We start from the raw sequence: 12,648 nt of genomic DNA, 5'->3' as shown, positions 1-12,648 counted from the left end.
GTCCGAGGACAGGAGGTGGGGAGATCTGACAGGTCCGAGGACAGGAGGTGGGGAGATCTGACAGGTCCGAGGACAGGAGGTGGGGAGATCTGACAGGTCCGAGGACAGGAGGTGGGAGATCTGACAGGTCCGAGGACAGGAGGTGGGGAGATCTGACAGGTCCGAGGACAGGAGGTGGGAGATCTGACAGGTCCGAGGACAGGAAATGGGGAGATCTGACAGGTCCGAGGACAGGAGGTGGGGAGATCTGACAGGTCCGAGGACAGGAGGTGGGGAGATCTGACAGGTCCGAGGACAGGAGGTGGGGAGATCTGACAGGTCCGAGGACAGGAGGTGGGAGATCTGACAGGTCCGAGGACAGGAGGTGGGGAGATCTGACAGGTCCGAGGACAGGAGGTGGGAGATCTGACAGGTCCGAGGACAGGAGGTGGGGAGATCTGACAGGTCCGAGGACAGGAGGTGGGGAGATCTGACAGGTCCCTGGAGAGGAGGTGGAGAGATGTGACAGGTCCAAGGACAGGAGGTGGGGAGATCTGACAGGTCCGAGGACAGGAGGTGGGGAGATCTGACAGGTCCGAGGACAGGAGGTGGGGAGATCTGACAGGTCCGAGGACAGGAGGTGGGGAGATCTGACAGGTCCGAGGACAGGAGGTGGGGAGATCTGACAGGTCCGAGGACAGGAGGTGGGGAGATCTGACAGGTCCGAGGACAGGAGGTGGGGAGATCTGACAGGTCCGAGGACAGGAGGTGGGGAGATCTGACAGGTCCGAGGACAGGAGGTGGGGAGATCTGACAGGTCCGAGGACAGGAGGTGGGGAGATCTGACAGGTCCGAGGACAGGAGGTGGGGAGATCTGACAGGTCCGAGGACAGGAGGTGGGGAGATCTGACAGGTCCGAGGACAGGAGGTGGGGAGATCTGACAGGTCCGAGGACAGGAGGTGGGGAGATCTGACAGGTCCGAGGACAGGAGGTGGGGAGATCTGACAGGTCCGAGGACAGGAGGTGGGGAGATCTGACAGGTCCGAGGACAGGAGGTGGGGAGATCTGACAGGTCCGAGGACAGGAGGTGGGGAGATCTGACAGGTCCGAGGACAGGAGGTGGGGAGATCTGACAGGTCCGAGGACAGGAGGTGGGGAGATCTGACAGGTCCGAGGACAGGAGGTGGGGAGATCTGACAGGTCCGAGGACAGGAGGTGGGGAGATCTGACAGGTCCGAGGACAGGAGGTGGGGAGATCTGACAGGTCCGAGGACAGGAGGTGGGGAGATCTGACAGGTCCGAGGACAGGAGGTGGGGAGATCTGACAGGTCCGAGGACAGGAGGTGGGGAGATCTGACAGGTCCGAGGACAGGAGGTGGGAGATCTGACAGGTCCGAGGACAGGAGGTGGGGAGATCTGACAGGTCCGAGGACAGGAGGTGGGAGATCTGACAGGTCCGAGGACAGGAGGTGGGAGATCTGACAGGTCCGAGGACAGGAGGTGGGGAGATCTGACAGGTCCGAGGACAGGAGGTGGGGAGATCTGACAGGTCCGAGGACAGGAGGTGGGGAGATCTGACAGGTCCGAGGACAGGAGGTGGGGAGATCTGACAGGTCCGAGGACAGGAGGTGGGGAGATCTGACAGGTCCGAGGACAGGAGGTGGGAGATCTGACAGGTCCGAGGACAGGAGGTGGGGAGATCTGACAGGTCCGAGGACAGGAGGTGGGAGATCTGACAGGTCCGAGGACAGGAGGTGGGGAGATCTGACAGGTCCGAGGACAGGAGGTGGGGAGATCTGACAGGTCCGAGGACAGGAAATGGGGAGATCTGACAGGTCCGAGGACAGGAAATGGGGAGATCTGACAGGTCCGAGGACAGGAAATGGGGAGATCTGACAGGTCCGAGGACAGGAGGTGGGGAGATCTGACAGGTCCGAGGACAGGAGGTGGGAGATCTGACAGGTCCGAGGACAGGAGGTGGGAGATCTGACAGGTCCGAGGACAGGAAGCAGGTAGGCCCCCGGGCTTATGGAAGTGGAAACAGGAACCAGAACCCAGCCTGGGCTGGTTCTTGGTGACCTTTCTGTTTTCCTGGGTACACTTTATCCTTCTACCACCCTCTTTCTTAACAAACCACTGTCATCTTCTGCATGGTCCAAAACTGCCTATAATTCTATATCCTAACTACCATCCAATGGCAACTGTGTCTCTGTATCTAGAAAGAATTCGGCACCAGCTCACTTGCTTGCCACCCTTGGCGAGGTGGTCCGTCAGCTGTGGCACAGGAGAGGACTGACTATGGTGGGTCCCTGGAATGAAACAATAGGCCAAGCAATGACTGTATTTTAACACAGTAACAAACTTCTCCTTTAAGTTACATTAAGCATTTCCCTCTTTACTCTGGCACTATCTATTTGAAAAGGATGAGTCATACAGTATACACGGATTCAAGTGAACAGCTGACCCCTGAACAGCACGAGTCTGAACTACACGGGCCCACTTATCTGTGGATTTTCCCCAACTGACCCGTGCAATTCAAACCCATGTTATTCAAGGATCAACTCCGCGATCAGGAATCACCTGTGCAGGGCCGATGGCAGTTATTCGTGGATTTTCAACTGAACTGGAGGTTGGCGCCCCGAACTCCTGCGTTGTTCAAGGATCAACAGTAAATCAAGTAATAATTCAGTTCCCAAAATTTATGGTGAACAGATACATGTGGCCCTAAAAATAAGACAACTGCAAAATCTTTAAAATGTTTTTCTTTAAAAGCATTCAGGGGCTGGCCCGGTGGCTCAGGCGGTTAGAGCTCCAGGCTCCTAACGCCGAAGGCTGCCTATTCGATTGCCACATGGGCCAGTGGGCTCTCAACCACAAGGTTGCTGGTTCGATTCCTCGACTTCCCACAAGGGATGGTGGGCAGCGCCCCCTGCAACTAAAAAACGGCAACTGGACCTGGAGCTGAGCTGTGCCCTCCACAACTAAGATTGAAAGAACAACTTGACTTGGAAAAAAGCCCTGAAAGTACACACTGTTCCCTAATAAAGTCCTGTTCCCCTTCCCCAATAAAATCTTTAAAAAACAAAACAAAATAAATAAATATATAAATAAATCAATAAGCATTCAGTACTATCTTATCCACTTATCAAAAATAGGAGAAAGGGCCGTGGCCAGAATCAGAGAACATCTAATAAAGGGAGTCACCTGTTATTTTGACAAATCATCATTTATGTTTTCAGTGCATTTGTTACATTTGTCAAGAAAAACTGATAGGATTCGTCTCAAAGTCCATTTTTAAGTAGAATTTCTGAGATGACAGATTTCGTGTTTCACAGGAGCCGCACTGTGAATGCTGATGAGACCCCTGGTAGTGGACATCCACTAGTGTTTCCTGCATGTCCTCTAACTTCCCCTCTGGTGATGGACAGCATGGAAATGACTTCACTTTCATTGCCGGAAAGGGAACCACCCCTCCTCCCACCCTGACCCAGGGACTTCCAATAGGCAGGCCCCCTTTCCCGTGGGAACACACAGCCACCAGGCTGCAGTGACAGTTTAGGGAGACTGAGCCTCTAAACGCCCAGCTCCCAGACTGCGCGGCGAGAGGCCTGGGACACTGGAGAAAATTCACAAGACACCACTAGATACTTTCAAGTTGAGACGAGCACAGAGACAGCAGACACACCAAGGGAGCGGTCCGTGAGGTGGTTCACAGTCCCACCAGCAGGTGGCGCTATACCCTTCCCGATGACATCACATCTGCACAAAACTGGCTTCAGTGGTTACTTTGATTTAAAAAAAAAAAAAAAAGCGCTGCATGAAAATCAACAGGAACAGGAAATGAGTCTAGCGGTACCCGGTCCGATTCTGAAGTCTGAAAAGCTGTACAGCCCATTAGTTAACAACAGTGGTTTATTTACGAAAATAAAAATAGTTTCCTTCAATTTATGGGTATTACTTTTTCCAACAGCTACTAAGTTCTTAAGACATAAATACTTAAGTCGTTTGGACTCACGACTCAGTAAAGGGAACCCTGGGAGTCTGTTTTGGCCTAGGGGCACCGTGAAAATCCTAGGGACACTAACGATGCCCTGAAAATGGGGATCTTTGCACGAAGACTCGGCCTTCGAGGGGAGGGCGGGGGCGGGGCAGACAGCGGGGCGGCGCCTCGCACACAGCGCTCAGCGCCAAGGCCGCCCCAAGAGCGCACCTGTCTCGCTCCTGCTGTAGATGCGGGAGGGAACGCAGGACAATAAACTCAAGTCATCAAGAGGAACCGACTTCCTCATCTTGTGTTCCCAGAACAAAACCCAAGAGGAACTCAGTAACTGCCTCTCGAAAGGCACTTCCCTGGGAGAGCAGGTCGCCTGGCTCCTGAGGACAGGTGCACCTCGGAGACCTTGGGCCCGCGGTGGGGGTGCGGCGGGAGGCGGGAAGGAGAGGCCGCGCACAGGCAAGCCGGTTTCCCAGGGGGCCCGGTGTGCGCTGGCGCGGGGGACACAGGGCGCAAGGCTGAGGCCTTGAGGGCTTTGGCTGCGCCCCTGGAGCAGTGCAGAGAGCCCGGGAACACCCCCGGGGGAGGGCCAGGACACAGCCCTTCTGGGGTGTGGTGCCCCAACGCAAAGCCTGCACCTAACCCCGAGGAAGCCAGGAGCGCCCAAGTGAGGGCTGCCCTCCAATGCCGTCCCGCTCCCTCTAAGCTGTTCCAGGTTCAAGAACAAACAGCCCATGTTCCTGAGCTGACTGGACCCTGACCGGGAGGAACACCTCTAGAAGACATTACGGGGACAATCCATGAGGTGTGGACGAGGACACCGCACAGGATGAGTGTTCAATTCACTGATATGCACACCTGAGTTGTGGTTACATAAAAACATGTCCGTGTTCTCACAAAACACGCACCCGGCATTCAGTGCTCGGGGGACACTGATGGGAACCTTGCACTCGACTTCACAACAGACCCACGTATTTTAAAATAAAGGTGGCCTGGGCGTTAGGACAGTACCCTGGCAGTCATGTGGACGACACACCAGAAAATGACCTCTTTCTCTGCCACCCTGACTGCCACACAGTGACTGCTGGGGACCTCTGTCCCCTCATTCCTGGGAGCACCTCCAGAGCTGCCCTTCAGATAGGGGTGGCGGGGAAAATGACCAGTTAAGAGTGGAATGGGGGGCCGGCCCGGTGGCTCAGGCGGTTAGAGCTCCATGCTCCTAACTCCAAAGGCTGCCGGTTCGATTCCCACATGGGCCAGTGGGCTCTCAACCACAAGGTTGCCAGTTCAACTCCTCGAGTCCCACAAGGGATGGTGGGCTCTGCCCCCTGCAACTAAGATTGAACACGGCACCTTGAGCTGAGCTGCCTCCCGGATGGCTCAGTTGGTTGGAGCACGGGCTCTCAACCACAAGGTTGCCAGTTCAATTCCTCGACTCCCGCAAGGGATGGTGGGCAGCGCCACCTGCAACTAAAATTGAACACGGCACCTTGAGCTGAGCTGCCGCTGAGCCCCCGGATGGCTCAGTTGGTTGGAGCGCATCCTCGCAACCACAAGGTTGCCGGTTCGACTCCCGCAAGGGATGGTGGGCTGCACCCCCTGCAACTAGCAACGGCAACTGGACCTGGAGCTGAGCTGTGCCCTCCACAACTAAGACTGAAAGGACAACAACTTGAAGCTGAACAGCACCCTCCACTACTGAGATTGAAAGGACAACAACTTGACTTGGGGAAAGTACACAGTGTTCCCCAATAAAGTCCTGTTCCCCTTCCCCAATAAAATCTTTAAAAAAAAAAAAAAAAGAGTGGACTGGGGGCGGCCAGATGGCTCAGTTGTTTAGAGTGCGAGCTCTCAAAAACAAGGTTGTTGGTTCAATTCGCGCATGGGATGGTGGGCTGCGCCCCCTGCTACTAGATTGAAAACAGCGACTGGACTTGGAGCTGAGCTGCGCCCTCCACAACTAGACTGAAGGACAACGACTTGACTTGGAGCTGATGGGGAAAACACACTGTTCCCCAATAAAAATTAAATTTAAAAAGGGACCGGTCCATGCATGAGCCTCCAGAGGTTTGGGGGGACAGGAGGCAATCAGGAAAATGTGACAATAGTCTGAGTGGGAACAGGCCCCCATTAACTTCCCCTCACTCTGTGAGCCACATTCTCAGTCTCCTACGTTCACACCCAACAGTGTAAGGCACTGCGTTTTTATGGAAGGAGAAACAATCAGCTTGGCAGAAAGATAAACTAAGGAGAGCTAGTGGGGTCTGTGGAATCACCCCTTGGAGACCGAGGAACACCCTGGACGGGATGCGGCAGAATTAGAGCTGTAGTGGATTAAGTCCACACAGAGCCTGCACAGCGCCCCTCAACCCCTGAGAGAGGGTGCCAGGCCCCACACAACATGGGGTCTTCTGTGCACTGCAGGGTGCTGGGCAGCACCCCAGGCCTCTACCCACAAGATGCCAGTAGCACCCCCAACCTGTGACAACCCCAATGTCTCCAGACACTGCCTAATATCCCCGAGAACTCAGCCACTGTCTCTCTCTACAGTCCGTCAACACCACGAATGGGCTGTGGATTTTTCCGTCAAATCGAACGAGTGACAGCTGGGCGGGCTGAGGGCGGTGTTGGCTGAGGGACGGGAGAAGTAAGGCCACAGAGCAACAAGAACTAAGTAAGTGACAGATGCCAGCGCGTAAATCGTGCAGTAACTTCAGTGACGTTCAGGGTAACCTGACTGACATGAGGCCCTCGATCCGCAGGGAAGCACACCGGCCGCCGAGCGGCCACTGGACGGGCCAGGAGGGGGCAGTGGCCACCAGGAGCAAACACCACAGATACTAGGGATTTCACTGAAATCTGCCCTGATGTGCCTACTTTCAAGACCTAAATGCCTTTTTACGTGTAGGCCCTCCTGCTGAAGTCCCAACCTCTTTTACACACTGTTGTCCGCTTAGCTACAAGAGTTTTACAAATAAACCCAAAGTTTCCATGTCCTCAACAAGCTAATTGTTAGGCCCTCCCAAGCACAACTGTCAAGAGGAACTCGCCTTCCGAGGTACTTCTAGTACATAAACACCCAAATTCCAAACACCACAGTAAGATTCCAAACGCAATTTAAATTGGGAGAATTTAGAAAACCTACTACTCTTCCTGCGTGTGGAATAGCCCATTAGCCCGGTCCACGTCAGCACGTCACTGATAACAGAACAACTGTAACGGAGATTAAGACAGAGCATTTTTCCTGTGGAGGCCAGGTGGTCACGGCCCTGGGCCCTCAGTCCAACGCCACTGCTTGCCCTCAGGCCTGCCCCTCTGCTGGGGAGGGGGCAAAGGTCGCCTCCTGGTTGAGAGGCCCAGATAGCCAGTGCTTTAGGCTTTGCAGGCAACTACTCAATTCTGTTAGAAATACGTAGTAACCACTAGAATATAAGCTCCATGAGGGCAGGCAGTGGTCAGGGACAGAATTGGGAGACACGAGGAGACAGCTGGTGACAGTACTGGGAGGTCAGCGGCAGGTTCTAAAACCGTTGAGATTTACAGGATGGAGTTGCCATACCGCTGTTAAAAAATTTAAGGTGGCCCTTCTTTATTGTCACGAGACGACGACAATGCAGTAAAACGGGGGTGTGGGTGGGGCAGAAATTTCAGAATACGTGTAAGTTTGGGGAAGATGGTGTCATTTGATTCTTGTGTGAAAAATTATGCACTTACGTATGACATAGAGTAGCCTATAAGTGACCGTAATTTAACCAAACCTGACTGACGAGCCTGTAGATTTATCCGTTCACTCACTCCACAAATACTCATTGAGATGTATGCACTATGTTCTGGGCACCCTTAGAGGAAATATTACCAAGGAATAAAAAAGAAAGATCTCTGCCGTCAGGGAGCTTATAGTCTAGTGATTACTGACAATTTTTTGCTTTTATACCAAAATTTCTAAGAGACTGTTTTTGATACTTTATGGTTTATCGCCTTAGTGTCAAACTAAGAAACCTTTTCCCCACACACTCCACCTCAAAGCTTGTAAAGTATTTTACCCAACATTTTTCTAATACTTCCATGTTTAATTTTCACATTTAAATCTTTAATCCATCCAGAGACTATATGTGCGGTGGAATGCAGAATTTTCAACTTGATATTTTCCAACAGATTACCAGTTGGTCCAACATCCATTCCCAGCTGACCTAAAATGCTACGCTATCATGAACTAAATTCCCATAAACTTGTAACTATCTAGACAACCTTGTTCCACCCACCGATGCTGTTCAGTGCTTTTCTGTTTATGTCTCACAGAGCATTTCCTTCCTCATCTTTCTTTTATAGAACTGATTCCTCTCAAATATTCATTCCCCCAAATTAAGTGACATCTTGAAAACCAGCAGGTACAGGCAGGCAGGACAACGGCCACCCAAGTTTGCGTTAGGCTCTTCAATGACATGTCAGCATGCTCTTCGTCTAGGTCTTCCAACCGACATAGTGTTTTCCTCTTTATTAAAAAGAGAAAACTCTGAGGCCTAACAACCATTAAAAATGGCATTGGCCTACTTGCCTAAGAACTGAAGAAACGTATATTTCTGAAGGTAGTTTCTATAAAGGAATAAGCTGTTTATAAAAAAAGCAAACTTCTAAGGGCCCAGGGCTCTCCTCCTGAATCTCATCTGCTCTGACCGCTCACCATCTCAGACACGGGACTCAAATCACTGACTTCCGTAATCACACAAGAGCAGAGTCTCACTATAAAGAACCATAAAGTTTACTTGAGCTAAACATTCAGGACAGGAGCTTAATTACAGGTGAGGGTACCCCTGCCCATTCCCCACAAGGCTCACTGGGGGGTGGGGGGTCTTCCCCCCCAGGTGGGGTGAGGCAGTGGGAAGGCAGGGGCAGCACACAGGTGTGGCTGCAGCCTTCCTACTGTCCCCGCTTGCTCCGTCCCTCCCTCCACCCCCACGGGAATCCCAGCCATCTGTCACAGGAACAATCAGCAGGAAAGAGAGGGGTGGGAGTGAGAGGAACCTGTCTGTCTAATCACCATTATCCCTCCAGTGGCTGGTTCCGCCTTTCTGCCTTCTCTTCCAGATGACCCAATTACCCTCGAACGGTCTCCCCCAAGAATGTCCCCAATCTTATAATATGCTGACATGTACAAAACTTCAGAGTTACATATATCCAATTCTTCAGGGAATAGCTAACCAGCACCTACTTATAAAGCTGCTTTGTTATACATCTTAAGATTCAAAAACAAAGACTATCTTTTGTTTTGCTTGAAATCAAATCCCTCTCTCTCCCAATCAGAGCCCTCTTTCTTAACCTCACCTGTCTCTTCCAAAACTTAAAGTTCTGAGTTTATCAGGTACTTTATGGAGCCTGTAATGCATAGGAGAGTAAGGTACTGTTGGCGCAAAGCTAACTGGTTCAACCCATTCCTCTGATACACAACAAATGAACTTTCATACTAACCCAGGCTGCTGTTTAACCGCACAAAAGTGCATGAAGATGGGTCCATCCCGTGTGCCACGCCACAGCTCACTCGCTCACCTGGGGAGAGCAGCACGCTGATTAGGATACATTTTGAAGCCGCGAGACCAGCTGAAATGGAAGGCCAACGTGAGCAGCTGGAACCAGTGATGGCACAGGCCTGTGGCTCCAAAGACAGATGAGACCCTGCCGCGCGTACGGCTTTCTTTCGGCCTCCTGTTACCACCCCTCGACCACACCGACTTCCTCTCCAGGGTGTTTGTCAACATCAATTGTGCTTGCGTCTCTGTGGTCCAGGGACCAGCAGCAGCAGAGGCACCTGGGAGCTTGTTAGGAAAGCTGAGTCTGGATTTGCAGCTAACAAGACCCCAGGGGTTCAGTCAGTCAGGTTCTGACACCACGCAAATAACTGCACTGTTCCCACACCACCCTCCAACTCCTGAGCCCCTCCCCTTCCCCACATCTACACAGGTGGTCTCCGCTTCCTCAGCGGCCTTAGCTCTGCTTTCAGGCCCCACGCGGTATGTGCAGTCAGTCCTCAGACCAAAGAGAACCTGACCCTCAGCAGGGCTCCCTGCGGCACATACCCTGCTGCGGTCGGTCCATCCGTCCGTCTGTCCGGAACAGCTGCCCCTCCATCTCCTTTCAGACCTCTTATGGCTGAGCGCTCCACCCTGCTCTCACTCTGCCCCACGCGTAGGTACCATGAGAACTCACACACCACCTACGACCTCCAGACTGGGCTCCAGGCCAACACACTATGTGCAACACGTGTGCACTTGCTTGCCTTATGTGCATTTCGAGCATCCGATGTCCCAAGCACAGGTCTCCATTCCCGCTGGACGGCCGACACCTCTGCCCTCCCACTTGGCCTCACCTCAGTGCCCAAGATCACCGGCCCCTAAGTAGGGAAGCAAACGCTTAGGAGCCACCCTAGACCCCTCCTTGCCCCCTCGTCCCCTCTGTCTAGTCCACCAGCACTCTGGTTGGCTCTACCTCCAGAGCAGACAGAAGTTGACCTTTTCTCCCATCTCCTCTGGCCCCATCCTTGGCCAAGCCATGTCATTTCTTCCCCCTCACCTTCTTCCACCTCCTCCCCCCACTCCGCTTCAAGCCGTTGTTTCTCAGTCTAGCTGTGTAGGACCCAGCTCCCTGGCCCCTGCTGGTATTAGGAGCCTTGTGCCCCCCGCCCCAGGCTGACGCAGTCGGTGGCCAGTCGTCAGTCGGCCGCTCACAGCAGCTCACGGCAGCTCTTGCTCACGCTCATGCTGGACACCGGCCGCTCATGGCAGCACACGGTAGCCCACTGGGGCTCATGCCAACCTCCCACTGCTCACGGCAGCCCAGCTCCAGGGAGAGCCGTTGTTCACAATCTTAGCTGTAGAGGGCGCAGCTCACTGGCCCATGTGGGAATTGAACCGGCGTCTTTGGCGCTAGGAGCTCGGTGCTCCAACTGACTGAGCCACCAGGCTGGCCCCAAAACCATGTCTTTTCTCATCAACAGTCTTCTTTAAATGATCTGTCTCTAGTTTCTAACAACCCATTCTTCAGTTGGCAACCCAAGACAATCTTTAAAAGTCCCATCTTGTGACCTCCTACTTAAGATCACTCGATGGCTTTGCACTGCACCAAAGAACAGCAGCCCCACGCTTCCTGCAGTGTGGCGACTAGAATATGCACCGGCCACACCAGGCGCTTCTGAAGGCCCAGCAGGCACCAGGCACACAGGGCCCGGCTCCCCCGCAGCCAGCTGTCACTGTCCTGGGCAGACTGAGTCAGGGGGTCCCCCTCCTCTGGGACTTTCACTCCTACGCCCTGCCCCTGGGCACCCAGCTCCAGCCCCCAGGGTCCTTTTCCAACCTCAGGGCCTTGGCAACCGCTGCTCTCCTCACCTGAGGTCCCCAGGCGCCCCCTCCCTGGCTCCGCCTCCTCCCTCAGGTGTCGCCTGCCCACACAGGCCTGCCCATCACCCTACGCCAAGCGCCCCCTCCACCTCATATCTGACCTCACTCACCGTCAGGTCTGAAACCTGCCTGATCACTGTCTCCCCCAAGACAGCCTCTTCCCAGGAGAATAAAGGATTTATTTTCCCAGCACTTACGACCAAGGGCAGGGCCTTGACCAAAGTATTTGGCAAATATCTGTGAAATAAACGGATGCCTTCAAGGAGTTCATTTCTGGAATCCACTCTCCCCAGAAATGTGAACATTAGCTGGACATCCTAAAGCAGGCAATTCTAAATGTCATGCTCCAGAAAGGCCTGTGACGGATAAAACAAACGGCCACAGACTCTCTGCAGCTCCTTCCGTCAAGAGCCAGAGTCTGTGCTTCCTCCAACCCAAGTCTGGGCGGGTCCTGGAACTCGCTCTGACCGACGCAGCACAGGTGATGCTGTGTGACTCCCAAGTGGCCTCACGGGGCCCCTTCTCCTCCACACCTCTTGGACCTCAGCCACCACAAGGCCTGACTAGCCCTCTGGAGGTCACGTAGAGGAGAACAGAAGCGCCCTGGCTGTAAGTCCATGCAGGTGAGGCCACCTGGGCTGGGAGGCACAGACCCCAGCCCACCTACCAAGGGCCTGCAAGTGTGAGTGGGCCCAGCCAAGACCACCCAGAGCAGAGATGAGCTCGCCCAGCTGAGCCCGTCCTAACCGACAACAGTGAACACATGGAAACTGTTTTAAGTCACTAAATTTGGGGGAGCTTGTTATGCAGCCACAGATAACTGGTACCGGCCACACCGCTGTTTTAACTGAAGGATGTATGTTAGTTTCAGAGTTCTCAACCTTGGCACTGCCGCCACCTTGGGCTGGCTAATCTTTGCTGTCGGGGAGCAGCTCCAGGGCACATCCCAAGTTGTCACAATGTCCCCAGACAAGCAACAGTGGACACAGAAAGCCGCAGCGCCTGCGATCTGTGCCTCGGGGGCTTGGGCTTCCACAGGGTGGAGGGGTCACTGCTTCGGGGCCTCCTTTGTGCCTTCTCCTCCTCACCTTCGGATGTGGGCTGGCACGCAGGTTCTTTCCTCCTCACTGGTCCCCAAAGGGCAGGCAGTGGGATGGACACTGGCGGTAGCCTCTACCTGTTCCTATGACAATCACCCACAAGCATGTCCCTTTTCTGTACCCCAGTACCTGGGGGCCCCTCCAGCACAGTGCTCCCCCCACACTCACACCCCTGTGACTGAATGG

The 12,648-nt window shown here is 53.7% G+C and overlaps 1 protein-coding gene across 7 annotated transcripts in view; it reads right to left on the bottom strand.

Annotated features, from left to right (window-relative positions):
• Positions 1-12,648, bottom strand: part of GNB1 (G protein subunit beta 1) — a 70,215-nt gene that overhangs the window by 44,067 nt on the left and 13,500 nt on the right. The window contains exon 2 of one of the 7 annotated variants that reach the window (XM_074334272.1): positions 9,441-9,518. The exons of the other annotated variants lie outside the window; for them this stretch is intronic. The gene's annotated coding sequence lies outside the window, so the exon portion shown is untranslated. The remainder of the gene's footprint in view (positions 1-9,440; positions 9,519-12,648) is intronic. 7 annotated transcript variants of the gene reach the window in all.

This window comes from Rhinolophus sinicus, linkage group LG06 (assembly GCF_036562045.2).
Source record: "Rhinolophus sinicus isolate RSC01 linkage group LG06, ASM3656204v1, whole genome shotgun sequence".
Classification (NCBI taxonomy): Eukaryota; Metazoa; Chordata; class Mammalia; order Chiroptera; family Rhinolophidae; genus Rhinolophus; species Rhinolophus sinicus.
The sequence above is the reverse complement of the archived record's forward strand: the minus strand, read 5'-3'. Positions and strand labels throughout refer to the sequence as shown.